Consider the following 13,360-nt stretch of genomic DNA (forward strand, 5'->3'; position numbering starts at 1 on the left):
GATTCACTTCATTATTTATAGGCAGACAGAGATAATGTTTTAAAGTTAAAAATCTGAAGTTATAAAAAAACGTATTTTAAAATCTGTTTCTGTAGTGAAGTTAGATACTGCTCCATATTTTATAATTTCAGCTTTTTTAAAGTGTCACCTTGTTTATATATGAATAAAACTTGGCTTGAAGATGTGTCCCTTTACAATAGCTTTTAGTAAAATATTTGCGGAAGCAGAGCTACTTGTACATTATCATTCTAAACAAAAATAATTCAGATTAAATAGGTGGAGTACTGAAAGGGAGATCAACTTTGCAACTACTGGTGCAGCAAAAATGGGTGATACAGCTCATAATGTAACATTTACCATAAAGCTGTAAATAATAGAGGAAGTATTTAAGGAAGTATTATAAACACATGCTTTGTGCTCAATGGCTGGCTCTGTCAGCTGGCTGTCACATTTAAAATGCTGTATTTGAAGAAATTTGTGTAATCTGGACAATTTTGTATAGGGATTAAAAAAAGCTGAAATCTGATCTGCAACTGAAAAGTGGTGATGAATTTCTATGGTCAGTAACTTTTCAATCCAATCTGTTCACATCTGGGAAGGTGTTCTGGCATATGGCTTTGGAACTGCATGGATGTTTTTATGTTTAGGATGAGGATCCCCTGGCTGATTTCAGACTGATCTTAGCTGGAGATTGACAGATCTTAGCTGGTGAATTAATGGGATGGAGTGCTTGCTTTGCTTTGTGTTTAAGCACACTGTAATGAGTTAGGCTCTACTCCATCACACCTTTTTTGGATGTAAATCTCACTGTTGTGGTTTGGGAACTTTAGTGCAAATGACAGCCCTTGTTTATTGCTCTGGTGTTCTCTAGTGTAGCCTGAAACCTGACAGTCAGGATGTCCCACGGTGGCCTTGAGCTGCTGGCTGCCCTGTTCTTCATTCTGTGCAAGATGTACAGATGCTCAGTGGTAATAAAAAGCAAATGGTGTCCTGCACTTCCTTCAGGGCTGTTTCACTAGCATAGCAGCCTAAGCCCTTGTCATGTAAGTGCATGAGCCTGGATAAATCATGGGGTACCATAAAAATTCGGGATATGGTAAAAGATGGGCAGCACCAGAAGCATGAAAGAATGACTGAGCACAGAAAAACAAACCTCCTTAGAGTGCCTGCTCAAACACAAGGTGCAAAAGAGAGAGACTAGAAGAACAGAGGTATGGGAACAATCCAACAATCTCTTAAGTGCAGAAGTATATTGGATGGTTTGAGAATTTTTGATAGGAAGGGCAGCCACCAATACCTATTCAGTGACTGCTTTTGGTGGGCAGAGCTGGAAGTGAGTGAAAACATCCCACAGTGCTCCTCCCTTAACTTCAGGGAGTGATTTTTGTTCACTTGGGGAACAGACTGGTTTGTGGTTCAAACCAGTGCTGGTGTGTCACTGCTCCCAGGAGTCAAGTGACCTTGTTTATAATGTGTAGCTGGGCCAGTATGCAGCTGTTTCCACTGTAAACTCACAGAAAGCTGGGTTCAGGCTATGCTTGTGCATATTGCTTTGCAATTAACTTTGTATGGACACACATGCCCTTCTCCCATAGCTGCCTCAGTGCTTCTTGCTGCTGTAGGCAGCACAAGTGCATTGTTCATTTTTGATTCATTTTTGCCATGTCAGAAAAACAAGTGTGTGGGTAGAAAGGAATGAAAGTGATGCTTATGGTGCTTATGGTAAGAAATGAACAATAGGGTGAAGTGGCTGGGTAATTTAGGTCTTGTTAGAGGAGCCAAAAATAATTTTCTGTGGAACCATTAATCCCGCATTCTACAACACACTTCAGAAAAATAATTACAAAACTAGAAAAGGTAAGTGTATCCAAGGTGGAAATTCTTTTGGAAGAGCAGAATTTGCATGTGTCCGTGAAGATAATCTGAGCAATACTATGGTGCTTTCTTTTCCAAATAACAATTAAAAATAATCATCCCATTGTGTTTAACAGATTTGCTTGCGTTAAGTGTCCCTAAAACAAAAAAAAAATTAGGCATAAACATTTTTTTAAGCATCACATTCTAGCTAGAAATAGGATGGAGCTGCTAAGGATTGAAGGAGGTAAGAAGGTGGGTAAGCCCTCCCTTTATTGTGCAAGCATCCTGGCCTGGGTAGTGTCCTTGACCATGTAAGAACTTCCAGAACTTTGCTTCTCATTAGTATTGGCATGCTGCACAAAGGGGAGGAATATGTTTTCACTTCCTCATGAGATTTTCTTCGGTAGTGTGTGATTTTATCTTGTTTCTGACAGAGCTTTCTCTTCATGCTAATGGTTTCTTCTCTGCTCTCTTTTTTTTTTGTTTTGTTTTGTGTGTGTGTTTAGATCTCTGTCCCATGGAGTAGATTTTCAGCCAGTGAGAAAAGACTTGTCCTCCGTGGTGACAGAGCAGGGGTTCCCCAGAAATGATTGAGAAGATGTGGTTGTGGAGAGAGGTTTTCTCTTCAGGTGTTGGGTAGGAAGCCTCTCTCTGCCGTTGGATTTCCTGACCTAGAGGTGTTTCAATGTGTGTTTTGTGACATTGTCCCCATTGCATGTGCCTTCCCCTTGATGGAAGGAATGAGAGAAGGGAAATCTGACAGATGTGTAGGCATTTTGTTTAGTGCTGGAGGATGTAGTGGTGAATTAAGCTGAATGGAGTAACATTCTGTATAATGCAGAGAAAGAAGAAGAAAAAGGAAGAGAATAAAAAGAGGGTAAATGTATGGGAGGAAATCCAAGAATTTTAAGGATTTCTGAAGGATTTCTATTCTACAGGAGCAATCTTTGGAGTAAAAGGTCTACGAGGGATTTGTCAGCTTCTTGGAGAGCCTCTTCTTAAACAGTGCAAAAGTGCCAGAAGCCTGTCCTGTGGATGGAGGAGAGCTGTGTTGTGTGTGAATGTTTTGGAGAAGTTCTGTATCTTGGAGGAAGAGGAACCAGAGTGTGGTTTGACAGTTGCTACAGCAACTAAGGCTTTTTTAATGGAAGGCAAGGATAAGTGATGGTATAAAGTCTTGTGTAACTGACGTACCTTCCCCCACTTCCTGCCAATTTTCCAGTATATTAAAACAATAAGTAATTTATGACTTTAGCTGAGAAATGGCTCTGTGTTTGCCCAGCTCAGACTCGTTTGCAAGACTGCATGATCTTAACAGAGACAACAGAAAAGAAATTATTTACATAACAGAAAGCAGGGATTCAGGCGTCTCTGAAAAGAATGCTTTTCAAGGGACAAATGCATCCCTTGTTCTGCCTGATGAAATTTTGTTTTATGTGAATGTCACTGGGACAAGTTTTTTATCTCATAGCTTCCTTTCTTCTCATCCCCTCCCTTCCTCCTGACAGTGATTTTTTTTTGCAAAGTTTTTAAAACTTTTTGGTTACTATGGAGTTCTTTTTAATGTAGGAATGATGATGTATTATAGAGTAAATGAAAGATTATGCAGACCTGTGGCAGGAGGGGAATTCTGCTGGCTGTCTCTGCAGCAGTGTTACAGAAGCAGCCCTGGCATGGATGTGCTCCAGTAATTGCTGTCCACAGAGAGACTTTAACCCTCTTAGTTTTTTGGAACTCAGCTTATATCCAGGAGGAACCAGCATATCCAGGAGGAATGCTACAAGAGTGGAAACCACACATCACATCCCAGAGTATAGAAACACTCACTTTAGGATTCAAAAAAGTGCCTGTTGTCCGTTCACTAGTTTAAAATTACATATTTTAATTTAGTGGTGGTTTTGGTTTTATTACTGAAATTTAAGGGTATTTGACAGCTGAATTTCAGGGGAAGAGAGTTTGGATAATGCTCCTGTTCTTTGCAATGTCACTGGAAGTCTTAGGCTGCAGAGCGGCACTTTGCTTCCCCCTTGGGTTCTTTATGCAAGATCAGAGGTAAATCTTAGTTAAGGTTGCTGATTTTCACTGAAGAGTAGGTATAAAGGCATTAATATATTTGTAAATGAAACACAAATATGCACAGTTATAGAACTCTTGCAGTTTTACTCAGTTTTTAAGCCTTGTTTTCATGAACCAAACATGTTTACCTAGCTATTCAGAGCTAAGATTTATTTTACAGATATCCTTGCTAATATTTTGAGCATTAACATCTCATAACCAGAGTTCCTAAATTTGTAGGTTTGTTTCTGGTGTTTCATTTTTCAGTTTAAAAGAAAAAAGTTATCTTCAGTAGAATTCATGGCAGTATTACACAGTGCATTTTCAAAAAAGTATGACCGAACTAAGACCCAGTTTTCAAGTGAATGACACTGAGGTATTTAACTGGAATAAGTTCACTGCTCTCGAGTTGCTGAGAAGCAGTGCATGAAGCATGCACATTTTTTTTCACGGATGAAAAAGTAATAAACCTTTGCTACCAATTTTATGCATTTTAAAACTCAGTAGAGGATAATTACTGCCTTCTTGCATTCATTATGGCATTTTGTGAATTCACGTGAGATGAGAGAAATAACTGAAATATTTGAGCTAAAGGGAAGACTGACAAAAAGATCTCCTTTTAGATATTTATGTCTTAGTGACCAGTACTTATTAGAAAGGAGATTGCAAAGTTTGAGTTCTGCAACAAGAATGTGTTCCTCCCATTGCCTCATGTCTGCCATTTTCTTCCTCCTACAACCCTCGCCTCCTCCATCCTTACCCAGACCTTGAGATGGCTTATCCTTTTTGCTTCTCTGACTCAGTCACTTGCTCTGGTGACACAATCCCATCTCCAAATCTCTTTTACTCTCACTCCTTCAGGCTCCCTCAGGGTCACCCTACCACAAGATTCTCCTTTATGTCTCACCATCTCTCCCTCAGTGGGACAAACCTGCTTTCATCTCTCTCACCTTAAGGAGCCTGTGCTATTCCAACTGCTGCCCATTTCCTTTCTTGCTCTTCTATCAAATAGATTGATTCAGCTCCTCAAAGTTAGTTTTTCATTTCCATCTGAGCTTCTAGGCTGGCTCTCATCCCCTCCATGGTACCTGATTGCCCTTGTCCAGCATTCCATGACTGCCAAATAGCACTCTGTGTTTTTAGAGGGACGCCAGCAGAACTTGCACTTGATCAATGCATTCTTGCTGCTCTTTAGGTCACACGAAGTGGAAGTCTTTCAGTTCCACTGAATTGTTAGTGAATGTGGAGTGAGTTTCTAGGAATCACATAAGCATACCTGTTATATGAAAACTATATGTAACTGAAAATGTTAACATTTCAATTCTTTTATTGTATTATAAAAGGTAAGAAATTGTTGAGAAAATGTAATGGTCAGGGTGCAATTACATGGTATGCAAACCTCTCATACTTTTTGAGTTAAAGGTTTCTCCTCTCAGCTGTATTTAACTGTGTTTCAGGTAAGTCTTCCACTTAATACTGTGAATTATGCTCTGGCATGAGAGTACATGCAGGTATTTATTAGATTTTTTTTCCAAAACTGGATATGCAGTTTCTTTTTCATACAATTATTGGCTCTCTGATTCATGGGTACTCATCTGGAGTGTGCCAGTGCTGCTGACAGCTGTAGGCATGCAGCACACTTACATAAATTGTCTGAAAAACTAAACTTGGAGATTTACTGGGTGATATGAATATTTTAGTGTCTCGTTTAGCCAACCACTTCAGACTTCTCTTTAGATAAACTGGAGTTTCTCACCTGAAGAAATGGTATAATCTCAAAGCAAAAGCAGGTTATTTGCCGTTTGTAAGATTAATCAGACATCGCTGGCATCCGTAAAAAGCTTAGGAAGATTGAGGCAGAAATACATAAAGATACTCAGAATAATCTTAGCCAGTTTAATTTAGTACCCTAAACTAGTGTTATTTCAAAGCCTTTTGGGCATGGATATTACACATGCATTTTTTTTCTTACAAAGCTTGAAAGAAAAGTAGTCATTTCTTTTTACTTATTTTTTTCCCAGATTAAAAATGACAGGAAGTTATTTGCAGTGTCTTGAAAGTGAATTCTTGCTAAATGGTTAGAAATAGCTACTCTTAAGTATTTTCAAAGTAGCATTATGCCAAAGATTTTTCTGCCTTCATACTGATGACATTACAGAGCAAAGGAGTTGAACTGAAGCCCAGTTTATGCAACCAATGATAGTATTTTATTGTCAGAAAGCAGCACTCCTGTCTTTATCTTCAGCATTTTTTGAAGACAGAAAACTGTAATTTGGAAAATTGAACAGAATAATTCTGTGTTTTCCAGAAAATGGTTCTTTATGAAAACAGGTGGTCAGCTGTTAATACTAAGAGACAATATACAAAATTTTCCGCAAACATTAAATTTAGCAAGCAAAACTCTGTATCTTTGAAAGGAAAGCTGACCTGGCTTGGGTTTACCTTGTTACAATAGAATATGTTTTTCCAGTGCCCTTGTCTTTCTCTAAGATAGATGCACAGACTCACCTGAGGCACCACTGCATTTTACTGGGTAGAAAAAAAATCTGATTTAGTTTCTATTGATTTTACTCAGTTAGCAAGGAAATATATAAAACTGTAGGAATGACTGGGTTTCCATTCTGTAGTTTAATACTAATGCACCACTAATGGCACTTAGATAAGTTGAATGGTAGAAGGTTGTTATATTCAACAAAAACCAAAAAACCCCGAAGCTGAAGCAGGGAGATTGAAGCTGTGCAGTCTGTAAGACCCACAGCAGGAACATAAGAACATGATCTAGAGGAGATGTCTCCTGGCTGTCTCTGAGCAGCCTGGAGTCAGCCTAACATCAAAGAGAGTTGCTAAATGCTCTGCAGCAGGAAAGGGAAGGAGCTGAGTCACTGGCTGGGAGGTGATGCTCAAGGTGTCAGTGCAAGTGCTGCCAGGCTGGGAGGGCTCAGGGACATGCAGAGGGAATGTTCTGCAGACCTCAGGAGGAGCTTCTCCTCTCTGTGAGGGGCAATCCCTGGTGAGTGCAACCCCTTCCCAACTGGTTCCCTTTCCTAAGGAATGGGGCTGTGTGCAGTGGGCTCCTTGTGGCTCGCAGAGAGGTCACCCTGTGAGGCTGTGGTGAGGAGGATGTGCCTTCTCCAAGGATTCTTTGGGCATCCCTTGGTCACATCCTGTGAAGAAGCACTCCCTTGGCAACATCCTGCTGTGTGGGGGTACCTGGCAGAGATGTCCAGGTGGTGCCTGGAGCATGGGAATTCTGGAGCATGGTGCTCCATTGCTGGAGCCTCTGGAAAAAGCTCTTCCATAGCCTGTGAAACCTGGCAAGTCAACGTGCAAGCTACAGCCTTACATAAGAGTGCAGATAAGGGGTGACTGAGATAGGCTGACTTTTGTTATTGAATAATTGATGCTCTGCTAAAAGGAGTTGGATTTGAGTTTGTTGGATCAGCTGTGCTCATACCCTGAGAGTGAAACTTTTGACAGTTCCAGCTCTGTTTGGACCAGTTGCAGTTGGTCTTTTTGTCCAGGACCTGGTCCACTATATGGAGAGTTACGGAGTGTTATCTCTGTTGCCTAATGTCTGCATATGATAAGTTTGGTTACATGAGACTGCCAAAAAAAGAAGGAAAGAAATTCTGGTAGCTTTCTAAGAAAGGCACTCAGCTCTTTGCAAAAGGAAGCTCTCTTTGATATATGATATCCTGGAGTGTTAAATGTGAACCCAGCCTTGCAGCAAAAAGAGCTGCGGTATTTTTTAACCCAAAGATATTTGGAGAGTTTTCAGTGAGGCCTGGCCTTTGTTTCTAAGTATTTATATAATCCACATTATTTATATAATCATATATATATATATATATAATCCACAATATTGATAGTTACATGCAGTTTTACAAGGGGATGTGTTTAACATCTAATGTAACAGCAGTACTTGTGTAGGGCTGTCACTTCTTTGTCACACACCTATTTACATTCACAGGTCTGACGAATCTTCCATCCTGGTTTGTACTTCTGCTGTTTCCCTTGCATCCTGGCCAAGCAGTGTGTTTGTCACTGCCACCTTGCCTATGTGGTGGTGCTGGTGAGGTGTCTGAACTGTGCACATATAAAGTCTCTGACTGAAAGGATTTCCATAGCTCTCACTGCGTTGGTGCAGCCTGGGTGGTTACATAGCTCTCCATGTATTTATGGGTATGGAAATAATCTCTGTTAGTAGAAGCTGGTGTTGATGCATGGGGAATTCTATTGGCAAAACTGATAGGGCAAAATAAGGAGAGGAGCATCAGCAACTGTACTTACAACACTCACTGATGAACAAATGCAGCTCCTGCCACCTAAATTTAGCAGTGCCAACTCCTAACACAAGTTCTGGAAGAATAGCAGCCATTTGTTCACCCCTTCCTAGATGTGTTTGCCATGGAGCATCTGTGTTGAGCAAAGCTAGATTCGGGCACATTGTCAGAATACTAATTTTTCTCAAAAATAACAAGTACCTTATCACACTGTTGTGAGGTCATTATTGATTTGGGTGGTGACTTCTTCAGGGGTGTAAATCAAGCCAGGCTGTAAGAGTGTGGCAGCTCTCAGCTTTTGAGAGCTTCCATACTGCCAGGGCATTGCTTTTCCTGCAGAAGCAAAGGCAGCCATGGAAGAGCCTCTGCTACTTGAGATGAGATTCCTCTTTTCAGGAGTGTGGGTCAGGGCTGCCTCTTTTCTCATGCAGGAAAGTTGTGCTGTTGAGAGTGTAGATTCCCTTGTCAAACAGCTGTGCTCCTGGGCTGGAGGAAAGCAAGCTGGGAGTTATGGTGATCCGAGACTGGCCCTCTCTTCCCCAGCATGTGCAACACAGAGCATCTCCGCCTGGAAATGGAAACAGAATGGGGAAGTAGTTGTACCATTTTTCACAGATGCCTGGGTCTCTCTAGTTGACATTGGTTTTTTTTCTGAAAAGTAACATGGCCTTCATGGTGATTATCATCCCACCTAACTTGTTTAGCTTATCTCTCAGTCAAATTAAACTGTACCACTTGTTGATTGCTAAACTCTGCTAACAGGTATGCAACATAGGAGATAACAATTGGGAACAGAAGCTGGAGGTTTTTTTTCTGGTAGTTAAATGTGCAGGAGCTTTCACCAATTAAGGTTTTACATCTAGATAATAATCCTGTGCAGTTACCTTGCTGTTACAAAGCTGCTGCTTGGACAGGAGTGGCCTGTCTTCTCAGACTGGAGCTCAGAAATGGATAGGCAATTTTCTGTGGGTGGAAAGGGGAGATGACAGTGGCAGGTTGGGAAAAGCTAAACTGGAGCGCTCTCAGTTAATGGGATTACAATGAAAATTTTTGATTTGCTGTGCATGTAGTCAATCTAGAGATTTATTAATGTGGTTTTATTGTGGTTTAAGACTGGTCACTCACAGATTGTCCCCCTCAGGCTGTAGATGTGCTCACAGGAATGTAATGACAGGAGCTGTTTACCCATAGAGAGATAGTGCTGCATTGACTGTATCTTTTACCTTTTGGGATCTTATTTGGGATATTATCAGGTTCTCAAAATGATAACAAATCTGGCATACTGGCAGAGGTGGTGCCAGGTTTCTTTGGCTCCGACAAGCTGAACACGTGGGGTGATGAATGGCTTGAGAAGGAAACACTTGGGTGCTCTCCTGCCCATACCCACTCTTCCTCTGGTGCTTGCAAGGTGCTGTATCACAGAGTTGTTTCAGACCTGCTTTGTGTCCCAAGGTTTACGTTTCCAGTTTAGTATGCTATTGTTTGAAATGTCAGCCACCTCCGGCCTTACCCTGCCTAAGTTGTAAAGTTTTCTCTCCCTCTCTTCACTTGGCTTGGGAGGCGGGGAGGTTTTGGGACCATTCCAGGGCTTTTCTGAAGCTGCTTTTTCCACTGTCAGGCGGGGTCTGGCACTGAGTCAGCCACTGCTTCCTGGTTCTCACCCTTCCCTTGCAGGCAGACGGATGACCTGCCTTAAGGGAGTGACCTTTCTTGGAAGGTGAAATGGAGCACATAAATTAAATGCTGACCATAAACATTAGCCACATACATACTTGCAAACACATTAATCCTGTGTTAACAGTTCCCAGTGCAGCGTTCATTGATCAGCTAGTTATTGTTTGTGCAGTGCTTGGAAGATGACAGCAATATGTACATTTCTCTAATCATCACAGATTAGCATATTACATCAAGGCAGAAACTTTACTGAGATGATTTATCCATATTCTGGTGAAGGAGAGCTCAGTGAGGCACATAACATATTTGTTACAGTTTTGAAGAGGAAAAATCTGATAATTCAGGAGGAATCTTATTAGCCACATCTTGCCCTGTGCTGAGGAGGAATGAAATTATTAATTTGCCTGCCTTCCTCTGTTTGTAGGTTGTAATGTGACTTTTCTTCCTGCCCTGGTTCTTTTCTGGAAGGCTCCTCTCTCATTTTATAGGAGAGGATTCACTTGATTGCCACCAGTTTTATATTGCCCAAGCATCTGTGGAAGAGGATGAAGGAAGAGACTATTTAAGTATCTGGATGCATCCTGGGCTGCTCAGGAAAGAAATAATTACCTTACCTGTCTCTACAAAGTATGATCAAGGGGAGTTTGATCCACACCTCTTGATATTCAGCAGGGCTGAAGGAATTCCACCTTGAGGTGTGAATTTCCTGTTCCTTCCTTAACCTTGCTCTTCCTATTGCTGATCTCTTTTGCCCCCTCCATTTAGTCTTTACTGTTTGAACTGTTTTCCTTGATGCCATGCTTAACTTGATCTAAGTTCATGCTTTGCACAGCTAGATGGGAGAGAAAATATGATCTGATAATAATAGCAGGCATGCTTTTTGGAGTTACCAGTGTGTGTGTAACCATTAACTTAAGGAGGAACTCACTTGGGTCTAAAATAACACTCCTAGCATAGACACAAAATCTAAACACTAACTCACGTGAAAGAAGAGCCTGTGTCTAGAAATCTCCATGTTCCTGATCTTACCAATGCTTCTCCTCATAGAGATACTGCACTTGGATGGACAATTGCTGTCTTCTGGGCTGCCCATGTGGTTGGGAAGGGATGGGAGGAACCAAGAGTGGCTGACCTTGCAGTCAAGGTCATCTCTATTAATTGCCTTTTTCAAAGCAGTATGTTCCAGCTGGGCATGTAAGTGCTTCCTCTGACTGTGGGCTGCTCTCTTTCTCAACTGCAGGGGAGTGATTTCTACCTTAGAAGCCTTCAAAATCATCCTTTTCTTTTAATTAATCAAGGACCTAATTAGATTACAGGCATCTAAATTGACTTCAAGCACTAAGTTTTTAAGTTCTGTGGAAATTTTATACTCTTTAACATATGATAACATGCAGACTAATTTAAGTTAATGGCATAATACTTCTCTCAGGAGATAATTTTCTAATTTATCTTATTGCTGGTAACATTATCTGTGGACAATTAGTATCTGATGGGATCCCTTTGCTCCTGCTTGGTGAAGAGAGCAAGCCTCCCAGGGCAGCTGCATTCCACAAACAGCTGAGTTGCTGGGAATCCCTGTGGGGCCCCAAAAAATTCTTAACACTCTTGTTTTTCAAATCATGTTTTTCAGTCATTTTGCATGGCTTTGATGGTAGAATGTAAGTGATGCTGTACTTTTTCGTCATGTTATGATACTTGAAACTTTGCAATTTGGTTGATTTTAGCTGTCATGAAGATACATTTCCCATGGATGCTTTAGACTTGAGAGTACTTTGCTGAAATTTTTAGGCAACAATAATAAATAGTCTTTGCATGTGAACTTGTATCGAGAGACAGAGATATTAATCTCTTGGGGAAATCATGGATGTTTTGCTTTCTAGATGAATTTAAATTAATTTCTTGTGGTCTCACATGGATTTTCATCTTCTTTTTGTAAGTTCTCTGTCTCTTTTTTATTCTTTGCACCAGTGTGCCTTTGCTTTCCCCAAAGTTTCATCTGCTTTTTTTACTTGTCTCTAATTCAGTATATCTCACACTCTCAGCCCAATTTGGTTCTATATCTTAAGAAACTCCTTTATTTTCTCTCAGGTTGCAGGTTGGTAATGTAATGTCCCTTGCAATCTGCTGGAGGCATCCACTCTTTCCTTGTCATTTTTCCTCTCTTGGTTTTCTTCCTTTCCCTTTTGGTGTCTTACAGGATTTTTGTCCTGTTAGACATCTTGCAGTTGGCTGAGGCTAAAGAAAAAGAGAGTTTTTTTCAGGCATTGTTTATCTCTACCTTGAGTTCCAGCAGTGCCCTGTGCCAAATATGATGTGCATTTACAGAGGTTACCTTTTTCCCAGCAGTAAGTCAGTATCTGTAGGAAGAAAAAGGAGCTCAGCAAGATGCATGTGATTTTCCTCAACTTGGCTGCTCCATGCAAATATTTTATGCCTGTATGCTTTCTTCTGATATGAAAGGCTGTATAGCAAAGGTAAAGGTGAGGGAATAGGACTTAAATCCTGTGTGTTATTTTTTTTCTGAGAGAGGAATGTGAAGGTAGTGGGTATATTGCTTCATGGTGAGTTGAGCTTACTTTTTGTTCTTTCTTATTAATATGTGAGGAAATAAGAGAATAATTCTATGTCAGGCATGAATTAGCAAACTGGGTCATGCCGTTTTCAAAATTTAGAAGTGGTAAATCCATGGGGAAGGGATTCTGGAACAAGTGACATTGAAGTAGTGAGCATTTTTGTAGAAGTGAGCTATGTGTGAAAGAAAGATTGTTTGGACTTACCATTCTCTTGTCACTTGATGTCTCTTGTCAGGGTAATCATGAAAATGGACCTTTCTGAAATCATAGATGACAGTTATAAGTCATTGCAAGGTGGTGGTACATGGGCATACATGGGTACTGAGAGCTGACCTTCTCTTGCAAAATGTCTATCTTAGGAGACAGGTTTTCAAAAGCATGCACTCAGAGATATGCATTTCTTGTATATGCAAATGGTTAATGTGCCAGTGTTCTTCCAGTAGATTGTGGATCTGAGTTGTCATTTGTGACCTTGGAAGCTGCTCATAGTAAGCCAGTAAGAAGATGCAGAGACCCCTCAATCTGAGGGATTGACATCAAAATGTCAATCTGCAAGATTTTGGTTTACATTCAGATCCACTGGCCTACATGAAGAAGCTGTTGCCTCTGGTTTCTCCAGTCTTATTCAAATTAACTCATTTTGTATCTTCCTTTTTCTGATACCAGTTCCTGATTCTCATTTCTCTAAAAGTCTCACTTTGGTTCTCAGAAACAAATGAAGGCAATCAGTCTAGTCTTAACTTGCAAATCAGCTCTAACAACAAACTAAGCTGACAACAAGCATCTTCCACTTGAATTCAGTGTTCTTGCTTCTACTTGTGCTATAAGGTTAGTAAATTTTTAATCAATATTAGTTTTGTCAGTCCAATACTGCTTATTGTTACAATTCCCCCCACCAGTACTGATCTCTTCTTTTTT

The 13,360-nt window shown here is 40.5% G+C and overlaps 1 protein-coding gene across 5 annotated transcripts in view; it reads left to right on the forward strand.

Annotated features, from left to right (window-relative positions):
* ARHGAP6 (Rho GTPase activating protein 6) overlaps positions 1-13,360 on the forward strand; it is a 311,150-nt gene that overhangs the window by 205,239 nt on the left and 92,551 nt on the right. The window contains exon 1 of one of the 5 annotated variants that reach the window (XM_039714418.1): positions 2,425-2,493. The exons of 3 other annotated variants lie outside the window; for them this stretch is intronic. The gene's annotated coding sequence lies outside the window, so the exon portion shown is untranslated. Of the gene's footprint in view, positions 1-2,424; positions 2,494-13,138; positions 13,271-13,360 lie in introns of those variants that run through there. One more of the 5 variants, XM_039714415.1, reaches the window with a different exon arrangement.

The sequence above is a fragment of the Passer montanus genome, unplaced genomic scaffold (assembly GCF_014805655.1).
Source record: "Passer montanus isolate IOZ18808 unplaced genomic scaffold, ASM1480565v1 scaffold3, whole genome shotgun sequence".
In the NCBI taxonomy this organism is placed as follows: domain Eukaryota; kingdom Metazoa; phylum Chordata; class Aves; order Passeriformes; family Passeridae; genus Passer; species Passer montanus.